This window comes from Pleurodeles waltl, chromosome 4_1 (assembly GCF_031143425.1).
Source record: "Pleurodeles waltl isolate 20211129_DDA chromosome 4_1, aPleWal1.hap1.20221129, whole genome shotgun sequence".
NCBI classification, from domain to species: Eukaryota; Metazoa; Chordata; class Amphibia; order Caudata; family Salamandridae; genus Pleurodeles; species Pleurodeles waltl.
Genome location: NC_090442.1, coordinates 652338729 through 652352188, shown reverse-complemented (window position 1 = coordinate 652352188; position 13460 = coordinate 652338729).

Here is a 13460-nt window from a genome sequence, read left to right as displayed (position 1 = left end):
GTGGCAGTTGTGCTGCTGCTGCTGGTGGTGGGGGGGAGCTCCAGCCCATCCCCTGCAGCCTCGGACGGCTGCCCAATGGTGCTGGTGGAGGTGCTGCTGGTGGGTGGAAGCTCCTGCCCATCCCCTGCAGCCTCAGACAGCTGCCCAATGGTGCTGGTGGCGGTGCTGGTGGTGGTGGGGGGAAGCTCCAGCCCATCCCCTGCAGCCTCGGACGGCTGCCCACTGGTTCTGGTGGTGGTGCTTGTGGTGGTGGGGGGAAGCTCCTGCCCATCCCCTGCAGCCTTGTACAGCTGCACCACCATGGTTGGTGGTGGGGGCTCCCACTGAGTCCCAGCACCAGGCTCCTTGCCCTTCCTCCCTGCAGCACTTGGGGCAGGCTCCTTGCCCTTCCTTCCTGCAGCACTTGGGGCAGGTTCCTTGCCCTTCCTTCCTGCAGCACGTGGGGCAGGCTCCTTGCCCTTCCTTTCTTCAGCACTTGGGGCAGGTACCCTTTCCGTTTGGCTGGCTGGTGGCTGGGATCCTTTCACACCTGGAGTTGCTGGCGACACTACTGTGCCCTTGGTCTGGGTGGCTGAGGTGCTTGCCTGGATTTTGACCACCCTGGCCTGACGTGAAGGACGGGGGGAGGGGTATGGAAGAGGTCAATGGTGGAGAGGAAAAGCTTCTTAGGTACATTGGGGCGGGAAGAGGGAGAAGGTTTGGGAGTGGAGGAAGAGGGAGTGGTTGTAGGAGGTGTCAGTCTACTGTGTTTGGGTGCAGGTGCATAGGTTGGATGCCGTTGTGAGATGAGTGGTTGTTGGGAGTGCTTGCGTTTGTGTAAATTGGGAGGGGGGGCACAGACACAGTGGGAGAGGACACGGGGACTTGTGCATGGATGTGGGGGTGGTGACTGCCAGTTAGGTGTGCGATCTGATAGGTGTGCTGGTGAAGGGGGTAGTGGATGAGGATGTAGTGCATGCAGGTGTGAGTTTCGAAGGAACTGGGAGGGAGGTGGAGGACGACGAGGAGGGGGACGCAGTGGATTATAGTATGTCTGCATCTGGATGGTGTTTGTGTGAGTGCCTTTGGGATGCAGTGTGGTGCTTGTGTTTGCCATGTCCACTCTTGTGTGTTGTCCTGTGTGCATGCTCATCTGCCTGTGTTCTTGGGATAGGTTGGGGTTGAGGGGAATGGTATTGAGAAGGGGAAGTTGGAGCGGGGAGGGTGGAAACAGTCAGAGCCTGGATTGATCTCTGTTGGCCCGCCAAGCCAGTGTGAATGCCCTCCAGAAATGCATTGGACTGTTGCATTTGGGCTGCCAGCCCCTGGATGGCATTACAATGGTTGACTGCCCAACAGAGATGGATCGCAGGAGTCAGTAGCCTCCTCACTCAGGGCAGCTGGGCTCACTGGGGCTGGGCCTGAGGTGCCTGCGGGGAAGGAGATTCCCACCCTCCTGGGTGAGCGGGCACTGGCTACTAGCTGAGGGGCTGCTGGGAGGGCGTTGCAGGTACGGGGGTGGCAGCTGTACCTGTAGCCAGGGTTGGCACAGAGGTGTCCACCACCACCACCAGGGAGTTTCCATCAGAGGAGGTATTTGTGTCTGAACTGTCCCCACCAGTCTCTGTCGTGGTGCTCACCTCGCCCTCTGTCCCACTGGTGCCCTCAGCATCGGTGGACTCGGCCTCCTGGGTCCTGTGGGATGCAGCTCCTTCTGTCGCCGGTGCATCTGCTCCTCCACCAGATGATGCTAACACACATAAGAACAGGATCACAAAACAAAAAGGGAGGGGGGAAAGACAAAGGATACACTTGGTCAATGGTGGCTCCAACACCACCGTTGGCGTACACAACACACTCACACACAGGGGGCAGCCCTACGCACTAGGCAATGCACTACCAGTTACAATGCTAGTCACCAGGCCATGGGTAGGGACACATACTGCCAACTGCAGCATACCTGAGACACACACACCCCTGCCCAGTCGTGGATGCCTACTAGCTAGGTTGGAGGAATATCACTTCAGAACCCTGCCCAACATGGAACCTACTCTGCAATGTCAGGCCTGGCCTAGGGGCACCCACAGGCACACATTCCCCACCCGGATACCACCCCACCAGGCGTAAGTTGTAATGAAGAGCACTGTAATCACCCCCTTGTAGCTGCTATGATGCCCTCAAGCGCCCATCCAGCTCCGGATAGGCCACCGCCAGTATGCAGGCCATCAGAGGGGGTCAGGGTTTGACGGGCACCCCTTCCTCGTTGGGAGGCCATCCCCAGCTGGGCCTCTACCGTCTTCCGTGCCCAGCTTCTCAGGTCCTCCCCCATTTCTGACAGTTGGGGTCCGCCAGCCATAGAACCCCAGAGTCCGCATGACCTTGGCGATGGCACGACATATACCCTTCTTTTGATGGGCTCTGATCTGCAGAAAAATAGATACAGGGAAAGGTATTAGTCAGACCGTCCTGCCTGTTACACTCATGGCCCACCATGCGCCTTCATATCCCCATTAGCACTGACATGGCCCTGCATACATGCTGCACGCAGCCAATGGGATATCCACCTCTCCACACGAGGCCTGCACACACAGCACTCCATGCATTCATGCCCCATGCATCGTGCTCACAGTGTACTCACCTGTTGGTCTGGAGGCCCATACAGCAGTAGGTACTGGGGTAGGACCCCATCCACTAGTCTTTCCAACCCTGCCGAGGTGAAGGCAGGGGCCCTTTCCCCAGTCACATGAGCCATGATAGGTTCCAGACACAGGTCACAACAGCACATGAAGTGTAGGTCCTCTCCTGTTGAAGGTCAGGTAGCAAGTGAGTGAACAGATAGAAAATGGCGGTCACTTCTGCAGTGGTGCGTTACGTCACCGCCGCCGTACATCACCATTGGCCACTGTAACCCATAGGGACCAATGATAACCAATGAGGAGTTGCACGGTGGTTTTCAACCGCCTCCCGCAGCGGCGCACAACGTCAGCGGAATTACCTCACCTCCACCTGTCCCTCCATACTGGACAGGCGGATGCCATTTCAGAGGGGCGGGACAGGCCATGGATCCTAAATGCGTTGCAGTTCACATTTTCACATTCTGGACATATGCCACCACAATATTGTACGAATCACAATATGCATTGTATTGTGGTGGTTACAATGTACAGATAATGACCAGCTGCTCACTCTTTTGCCCAATAAAATGCAACCGCTGCGGATGAATAGGAGATGGAAACATACCCCGTGTACAGATCCCTGGTGGACTTGGCAACAAAGGAGTACAGGCACATTCTCCCCACCTATAGACTTGACAGGGCTACAATCACAGAGCTGTGTGCCCAATTGGAGCCTGACCTGATATCTGCGATCCGTCACCCCACTGGGATCCCCCTTCTTGTGCAAGTGCTATCAGTGCTCTATTTCCTGGCAACTGGTTCTTTCGAAGTGACAGTGGGCTTGGCAGCAGGAATGTCACATGTTCTCAATAATGCTGACCAGAGTGTTGTCTGCCCTGATCAAACACATGTGCAGCTACATCGATTTCCCCCAGGTGGAGGATTTGGCCACTGTGAAGGCTGACTTCTATGTAATGGGGCATATCCCCAACATCATTGGTGTGATTGATTGGACACATATTGCATTTGTTCCCCCCCCCCCACCCCCCACCGGCGAAATGAACAGGTCTTGAGAAATCGCAAAAGTTATCACTCTTTGAATGTGCAGATGGTGTGTTTGGCGGACCAGTACATCTCCGATGTCAATGCTAAGTATCCTGGGTCGGTGCATGATGCTTTTATCCTGAGGAATAGCAGCATCCCAAATGTGATGGGCCAACTCAGAGGCACAGGGTGTGGCTAATAGGTGAGCCCTGGTTCCCACCTAGTGGATGTTGGTGTATGGGTATGGTGTGGGCCAAAAGGGTTAGTGTGTGGCTAACAGTTGTCCCTCAATATTTGCAGGTGACCCTGGTTACCCCAACCTATCATGGCTACTGACCCCTGTAAGGAATGCCAGGACAAGGGCAGAAGAACGTTACAATGAGGCACATGGGCGAACCAGAAGGATAATAAAAATACCCTTCGGCCTCCTGAAGGGCAGGTTTCGTTGCCTCCGTCTAACAGGCAGATCCCTGTGCTACTCACCCAAGAAGGTCTGCCAGATCATTGTGGCATGCTGTATGTTGCACAACCTTGCCTTGCGACGCCATGTGCCTTTTCTGCAGGAGGAGGAGGCTAGAGATGGCCGTGTGGCAGCAGTGGACCCTGTGGACAGTGAAGAAGAGGAGGCAGAGGATGAGAACAACAGAAGTGCAGTCATTTGTCAATACTTCCAATGACACACAGGTAAGACAGTGTTATTTCACTTTTCATTGACAGTTTGGTGGTGAGGTTGTCACAGGCAGGCTGTGAATTCCTAGTGCTATGGCCACTCACTGTACCTATTGGCATCGCTTTTTTCAGATGTTGGTGCCCCACTATTACTCCTGGTGTGTTCAGTGCAGCCAACTACAGGTCTTTCCTATGTAAACATTACTGTTGAATTGCAATGTTTGAACCTTGTTAGACGAATACTTTTTTAAATAATTTGACATACTCCATACGTATTTTATCTAAGGGTGTTTATTTAAGTGCTATGAAGAAAAGGGGGTAGTGCAATGGGCTGGGGTGATGATGGAGGAAAGTTCAGGGTAGAGTCCAGTCTATTGGTAGCACAGGTGCATTGTCCAAGGGGGCATAGGAAGGGGAGCTATGGCAGTTCAAGGTGGACAGGGAGACAGAGTGGGAGACAAGGGTGACATTCAGGAGAGTCTTATTTCCTGGCAGGGCCCTTGGCAATAGTCTCTGGCTTCTGCCTGGATCGCAGGGAACGTTTGCATTGTGGTTCTCCCTCTGCAGGGGGAGGGGTGCTGGTGGCCTGTTGGTCCTGTGGCGGGCCTCCTGTCCACTAGCGGCAGCGGAGGTGAAGAGCTGTTCAGTAGTCTGGCTAGTATCAGGGGCCCGCTGTTGTGCCACTGCCTCCCTCATACTGTTGGCCATGTCTGCCAGCACCCCAGCAATGGAGACCAGGGTGATGTTAATGGACTTCAAGTCCTCCCTGATCCCCAGGTACTGTCCCTCCTGCAGCCACATGTTCTCCTGCATCTTGTCCAGGATATGGCCCAGCGTATCCTGGGAATGTTGGTATGCTCCCAGGATCACGGTGAGTGCCTCCTGGAGAGTCAGTTCCCTGGGTCTGTCCTCCCCCTGGCGCACAGCAGTCCTCCCAGCTTCCCTGTTGACCTGTGCCTCTGTCCCCTGAACCGTGTTCCCACTGACCCCAGGTCCCCAATTGTCTTGGGTTTGTGGTGTGCCCTGGGGTCCCTGTAGTGGTGGACACACTGATGATTGACGTGTCCTGGGGACAGAGTTATGGGCCCGCTGGGTGAGTGCTGTGGTGGTGTTTCCTGAGGGGGGAGGCTCTGTGGTAGTGTGAGAGTGTGCCTGGGTAACCGACTCTCCGGAGGTGCCTAATGGGCCAGGTTGGTCATCCAGATCCAGGCCGACCAGATCTGCTGTCATCACTATGGACGTCTTCTGGCGGGGGCTGGATGTTGCTGGCACCTCTTCTCCTGTGACATTGGGTGGGGTACCTGTGGGGATGTAAATGCAGTGTTATTGTTTGTGTTTGTGAAATATTGTGCATGGATGTGTTGCCCTCTATGGTTGTTATTGCCCTGGCAGCTTTGCCTTGTGTGAGTTGTTATTTGGTGGGCTAGCTGAATGTCTCTAGTGTGCATGCTTTGGTTATAGGTGTCCATGCAGGTCTGTGAGTTGTGTCCATGCATTGGTATGGCATGCAGGGCTTGGCATTGGGATGAGTGGGTTGTGATGGTGGAGTGTGTGGTTAGTGGTGGAGTGATGGGAGTGAGGGTGGGGGTATGTGATGGCATTCAGGTAGGGGGGTGATAGTAGTATAGAGTTGACTTACCAGAGTACAGTCTTCCTGCTACTCCTTCCAGGCCCTCAGGATGCATGATTGCCAAGACTTGCTCCTCCCATGTTGTTAGCGGTGGGGGGGAGATGGGGGTCCACCACTAGTCCTATGTTCAGCTAGTTGATGTCTTGCTGCAATGAAACGTACCTTCCCCAGTAGGTTGTTCCACCTCTTCGTAATGTCATCCCTTGTTCTGGGGTGCTGCCCCACGGCGTTGACCCTGTCCACGATTCTCCACCATAGCTCCATCTTCCTAGCAATGGATATCTGCTGTACCTGTGATCCAAATAGCTTTGCCCGGATGATTTCCTCCACCATGACCCTTAGCTCCTCCTCAGAGAATCTGGTGTGTTGTTGCGGTGCCATGGGTGTAGTGTGAGTGGTGTGGGTGAGGATATGTAGGGTGCTGTGTTGGGGTGTGTGATGTGCGGTACATGGGTGGTATATAAGGTGATGGTGATATGTGGCTCTGGTTGTGTGTGTGCTCTTGCTGTCTCTCTCTGCTGGCAATTATTTCTTGTCATAAGGGGTTGTGGGTAATGTGGGGATGCGTTTTATAGTGATGTAGGTCTGTTGTGTGATGTGTGTATGGGTGTCAGATGTGTGTAGTTTGAATTGTCCAATGTGGTGCTGTTTTGTTTGTGTGTGTGTATTATGAGCACAGCAGTATGTACCGCCAATGGTTTACCGCCAATGAATGTCCGTGGTGATTCGTGGGTTATAATGTTGTGGGCGTTGTTCTGTTGTCGTAACGGTGTGGGTTTGGATACTGCCAGTTTATCACTGACCTTTGGTGTGGCGGATTTGTGTGTGCGTCTGAATAGTGATGGATTGGTGTGTGTGTGTCATAATATGGTTAGCGGATATCTGCCGCGGTCGGCGGTATGTTGGCGGCAGTCAGCATGGCGGTAAGTGGGATTTACCACCAATGTCATAATGAGGGCCTGAGTTCTGGCAATTCAGAAAAAAAGTTGGCGAGGGAACAAGGCCATACTTCTCTGACACTGAACTTAACACTAGGCTTAGGGAATCTTTGCAGTCATCCACCATGAGTCCGAGAGTCCCAGAGAATGTTTTTGATTGAGTAAAGGTTCGAGGAGGGTACATGGATGAGATATTTGCCTTTAAAAATACCTATGCAGTAACTCCTTGGGACTTCAGAGGGTATGAGAATTCAACTAAATGTGCCACAAAAAATGAAGAGGAAAACAACTCTGGAGGTTTGTAGATAACCTGCAGAGTGGAGTCATGCTGACAAGTAAAGAACTGGGAAATAAGGCACATTGGTATCTAGATGTTAGATATTAAACTTCTGAACAATGTAATATTGAGTCTACTGAACTCATATATTCCTGTAAGGTAAAGAAGGTAGGTATCACATCTATGCTCCAGACTATCAGTGAAGCAATAAAAGAGCCTTCAGAATGGAAACAAATGACCCTAATTTGTGATATATTAATTGCAAATTAGGTGAATGGTGGAGTGATTCAGAGGATTTATTTGAATTGCAAAATACACTTGGCATACCTGCATTTAAGTTTAACTTTCCCAAAATGTTTTCCAAGTGGAAATGTTTGAACTATGTTTGAATTAAAGGTCTAATCAATGTCCTAAGCTCTTATGAGGACCAATGCCAACATGTCCCTACAAATGATGCAGGAGGGCCCTCATCATTGATCAATTAAATATTTTGTAAGAGCTGACAACTGGCACATGTTGCAGTGACTTTTATGCTTAAAAGACCACAATGCACTAACTATGTAATAAGAAAATCCAAGAAAGTAGTGGAATCAAACAACACATTAGAGTTTTCATCAAAGGGGACATCCCTTAGGAATAACAATCTTGAATAGAGATTGGATTGTTGGCAAGACTCAATTCTGCCAGAGAGTATGTCAGAATCGCTAAAGGAAATATAATCATCAACTGCAAAATATCAGAAAGAAACAGAATGTTGAGGATTATCAATGTTCACTCTTCCCTCTAAAGCCAACAGTTACTTGTGCTTTGGGGGCAATTAAGAGAAAAATGAGACCTATGCTGGTTTGACCATGACTGTAGAGAAACAGAGTGAACTTATTCAATGCATGAGAGCAAAGAGGAACCCAGAGGAAATTAGGGGGATCAGGAAACATTATAAATCCTTGATATAAAAAAAAGGGGTTTTAAAAACAAAAGATGATCATCTTGTGAAGCCACTGTCAATGAAAAGGACACCCAAAACTTGCTGTGCAAAATGGTAGGAGGGCTTGGAAGAGTAGGTCATGTCTAGAGGCTAACATTGCTGAAGAAAAATGGATTTACTTTTCTGCCATTTTCAATGACAATTTATCTCTGTTAGGGACAAGTTGGAGGAAACTTTAAAATCACTGACTGAAAAAGGTGAGCCTATGAACAACCATTAAGCACTAGAACTACATTTTCTAAGATATTTTCTGAAGACAGATGATTCAGATGTTGGGAAAAAATATCGGGCACAGGCTGGAATAAGGCAACTGACCTCACTATAATCCCCTCAGAGGCACAGAGGTTAGTAACCTTGTTCTGGAATGTTGGGAAACTCAATATTTTAATTCATCAGTCCTGTCGTTTCTTGTGACTCAATAGCATTAAAATTTGGCAATATAAGAAGGGCCCCAAAAGAAAGAACACAGGATAATACATGTCAATGAGGTTCATTGACATCAACTGCAAAGTTTCCTCGACCACCTTAAAGGCAGAGCCCCTGTATGTCAAATTTTAAGATTTTACTTCCACTTCCACCCTTGATTTGATGCAAAGAGACAGTTTGTAGAACAAGCTAGTGGCATGGTCATTGAGGAAGATATCTTGCTCATAATAAACAGAGTGTGCTTAAAAACCACCTTGCACCTGAGGTGATTCAAAGAGGGAAGTTGAACAATCCTATTAAAACCATGGCAGGATTAAATCTGGGATGCCTGTGTTCCTGGTATTATTATAACTTTGTGTAAATGAACCTGGGTGAAGAGGTGTTATACAGGATCTACCTGCCACTGACGGAGTCAAGGTATTGGCATTAGAGTGTTGGATAACTCCATTCTGATAACCCAAATCCCCAATGGCTTTCCAGCACAACTGCGAGCAGTGGAACATAAACAGGTTTATAATAAATTCATAAAAATTTAAGATTATTTGAAGTTCAGAGAAGATCGGCCAGAGGATTCTATACTATACAGGCCAAATTAATGAAGTTAGCCAATTCACGTACCTGGTGACAGTTACAGTTTTGAATAATCTGCTTTGGCAAAAACAAGTGAAAAATGTGAGACAGAAATTGGAAGAACTCCAGAACACATTGCTGCTCTTTGTCTGAGAGCATGGTTGTATGTTTTCCATCAATATGGATAAGGGTCTGCAGGCCAAGGTGAGAAGTAAAATAGCTTGCAGGGAGGAGATTTAGGGCACTGACTGAAGAGTAGGAAAACCTGACCTTCACTACAGGCGATTCTGGAGGAAATTGCTACACCTTCCATGCTCCAACAATAGTTTAGAATTGGTTGTCACTTATAGTTCCACTGGAAGCAGATGTAAAATAGCTCCCTTAAAGTATGTTGCAAAATTCATTCCTAACTGTTTATTCTCTATGGCCTGGAGAGAACATGACAGGCTAAGAAAGCAATCCAAGTGGTTGTTAGGCTGGACATTTGGAGTAAAGCAATTACGCATGTATGTTGCTTTCCAAGAAAATAGTTGGGTCCAAAGGGATCTGTAATTCTGAAAACTATGATGAAAGGCCACTCATAGCCTGTAAAATTTTATCTGGCAAGATGCAAGTTAGAAAAAACATTACGCAGCTCAGCTTTTAGGAATATCTGGTGCTCCTGAGCCATACCTAATGACCTTTGGTAACACAAAAGCATAGACTCTTTACCTTGTCTAGGAGTAGCACCCTGGAAACTCGGGCTGCCATAAAGAATTGTCAGCATATGCCGGGTGATAAGAGTATTTGTGTCTGTCCTGAAGATCTATTATACTTGTCATGTAATGCTCTATTTTGAACACAATAAGGGGCAAGACAATTTGAAGGCAAATTATATGTGTAGCCTGGAAAAGAACTCTGTTTTCCTGCTTAGCAACCTATTTGATGTATCTAGTAGAATGCTGGCTAGGTACTTGATGAAGAGCTAGGCAGACAGGGAGAGGCTTGCTATAGCATTTTCATCCCCTGCAGGAATCAGTGCTCATCAAGGTCAATTAATCTTTTGACCCAGTGAAGGGTGTGGTAGAACCATACATCAAACCTTTAACACATACCCATTAATTCCACAGTATGATCATGTGACCATACAAGGAAAACGCAGTCAGGGATCAAGGTAGGGGAGTTATAACAGACGCAAGCTCAAAGACATGGAGACAATTTGCAAGGCAACATCAATAAAACTAAGCATTAAAGCATACAAATCCTCAACAAGATTATCTGAGTTACAGAAAAAAGATGTTGCTCAGGCTCAGAAAGCATCAGTCAACAGAGTAACAATTTTGGGGCTGAGCATAGGGAAAGCCCTAAAAAGGCCAAATTGGGGGGAAACATGTATAGGACAGAACACATGTACAAAAGGCAAAAAGAACAAAAAGGGCAAAAAGAATTTGGAAAAAGGTAATCTTGGGCAACAATTCACTAACTAGGCCTGGCAAAAGACAGATAAAAAGGGAACGCATCAGTATGTCAGAAGCTCGTTCTAGATTCTTCTGCAGGGGGTTAGGAAAAAACTCTAAGTCTCAATAAGGCATCTCAAGTGGTAAAGGCAGAGAGAAAGATACCTCTCCAAGGGGCTCAGCATGTAGGGTACAGGAACAGGAGCTCAACTTCTCATCTTCAGGATTCTGGATCTGTCCCTCAGGGACTTGAAGATCTTACCAAAATCCAACTGTTTATCGATATATCAAAGTTCACACAGCATTCTGATTCCTGAATGGTAGCCGTCCATTTTATGTTAAAGGGGCACCAGCCAATAGAAACTGATCACAAGACTTCAAACTGAAACGCCTGTAAATTTTCCCAAGTCTGTCATGGGAACATCTTCCATCCGTGCGACTCCATGCCAGTTTGAAACAATTGTATACAAAAGCAGTCCATGTTCAACTATGTACTCCTCTCAAGGACACTGTCACACTTTCGCTCTATGTCTAAACAATAGGGACCTATTACCAAAAGCTAGTCTTCTTATGGGAACAAAGTCAGAAAGAAAGTTTCATGTTAAGGAATGAATCAGCATTTCCTTCTCAGTCACAAAATGCAGCTTAACAGGCTTCAGTAGGCTAATGCAGGAGAATTACATCAATACATTTGTTAGACCTGGCATCCCTGGTGTGATTTCCACTGCCTTCTTGCTTCTGCTTCCTGTATTTTTAACTGTGAGGTGGATTTTGTTTTTTCTGGTTGTTGGAACCCAGGGCACTTTACCACTACTGATCAGTGCTAAAGTGCTAGTGCTCCCTTTTATAAATTGTGATTATGATTGGTTATCCCTGAGTGGCATTTTGATTTACTAGTAAGTAGCTAGTAAAGTGCACTAGATATGTCCAGGGCCTGTAAATAAAGTGCTACTACTGGGCCTGCAGCACTGATTATGCCACTCACATGAGTAGCCCTGTAAACATGTCTCAGACCTACCACTGCAGTGTCTCTGTGTGCAGTTTTGCACTGCCAATTCGGCCTGACAAGTGTAACCACATGCCAGGCCTAAACCTTCCCTTTTACTACATGTAAGTCACCCCTGAGGTAGGCCCAAGGTAGCCCCATGGGCAGAGTGCAGTGTAATTTTAAAGGTAGGACATGTACTGATGTCCTGATGGTGAAATACTGCTAAATTTGTTTTTCACTATTGCAAGGCCAATTTCTCCCATAAGATAACATGGGAATTCCCTTTAAATATCTTTGGAATGCAGTTTCCCATTGGGAGCACAGAGAGCTGTAGAGTTTGGGGTCTCTGTACTCAAAATTTAAAAATACTTATTTTGGTACGTTTTTTAGATTGTCTGTTTGAGAATGCCACTTTTAGAAAGTGGGCATTTTCTTGCTTAACCATTTCTGCCTGGCTACTGAATAAACGTCTGGGTCAGATTGACAGGTGGGTTGTTTGTGCATTTTCTCTAGACAGTGTCACAAAGAGAGCTGAGGTGTGTCCCGCATTTCCGGATGAGTCTTCCTGGGCTAGAGGGGGAGGGAGGAGCTGTCACTTCCTCTCACAATACAGTCTCCAACCCCCTAGTGTGTGTCTTGCGCAGGGCAAGGAAGAGGCAGGGTCTTGTGCACTACAAAGACTTTTTTTTTAAGTGTGTCTACTTCAAAGGCAGAAATTAATATAAGTATTGGACAACTGACCCCACTCCTATAGAACACTTCTGGATCAAGAGGAACATCTGCCAAAGAGAAGAGCTACGAGGAGGAGGACTGTCCCTTTGCTGTGTATGCTTTGCTGGGTTAGCCTGCAGTTGCTGCTTCTGCCTCAGAGAGGATAAAAACTGAACGTTGCTGTGTATCCTGCTTGGGAAGATTCTCCAAGGACTTGGACTGAGCTTGCCTCCTGTTAAGAAGTCTCAGAGACATCAAAGACTTCATCTGCTCTCTTGCTGAGATCCCCTGGCTGTCAAGTGTGCCACATCCAGTCCCTGTGCCCTGGGAAGGAGAAGCTTGCAGAACCTGAGTGGAAATCTGCGCACCTCAGTCAAGCAGCAGAAAAATTGACACAGCGACTGCACTGTGGTTCTGTGCAGGGGCTGCATCGATTGATGCAGCTCTGGTGAAATCGACGCATTATCAACTCAGCGCAGATTCATCGCTGCCATGCATCTGGATTTTCTCTGCATCATCCCTGGGTGTCAAAATCTTCAACATCACCGCACGGACACGAGACAGTTGGTCCCAAAAATGACGCATTGCTTACCCGGCAGAGAAAGAATCATGCACATCTTCACTTCTGAGTAAAGAATCGACGCATCATTTGCTTTTCCGATGCATGCTCGCCCGTGCAGCTTTATCTTTGATGCACAGCAGGTGCGTTGTGCTAAAAAAATGCATCCATTGATTTCTATGGATTAAGACTCTTTTTACTTAAAAAATTCATATCTTTGCTTGTGTATGTTGGATTTTTGTCATGTTGGTCTTGATTGATTTAGATAAATATTGGCTATTGCTCTAAACTGGTGTGGAGTAATTTTGTGGTGTTTTTACTGTGTTCCTGGGTGTGTTTGTGGAAATACTTTACCCATTGCCTCTGAGATAAGCCTGACTGCTTGTGCCAAGCTACCAAGGGGGAAAGCAGGGGTTATCTGAGCTGTGTACCTCCCATACCCTGACTAGAGTAAGGGTCCCTACTTGGACAGGGTGTAAACTGACTGCCAACTAGAGACCACATTCAATTAATACGTTTCAATACAACATGTTTAATATGAAACCTATGAGCTCAACATTAATAATATTTTGTTAACCTGTGTTATACTCACTATAAACAGGGAAAGACTCTGTTAATGCATTTCAATGAGTA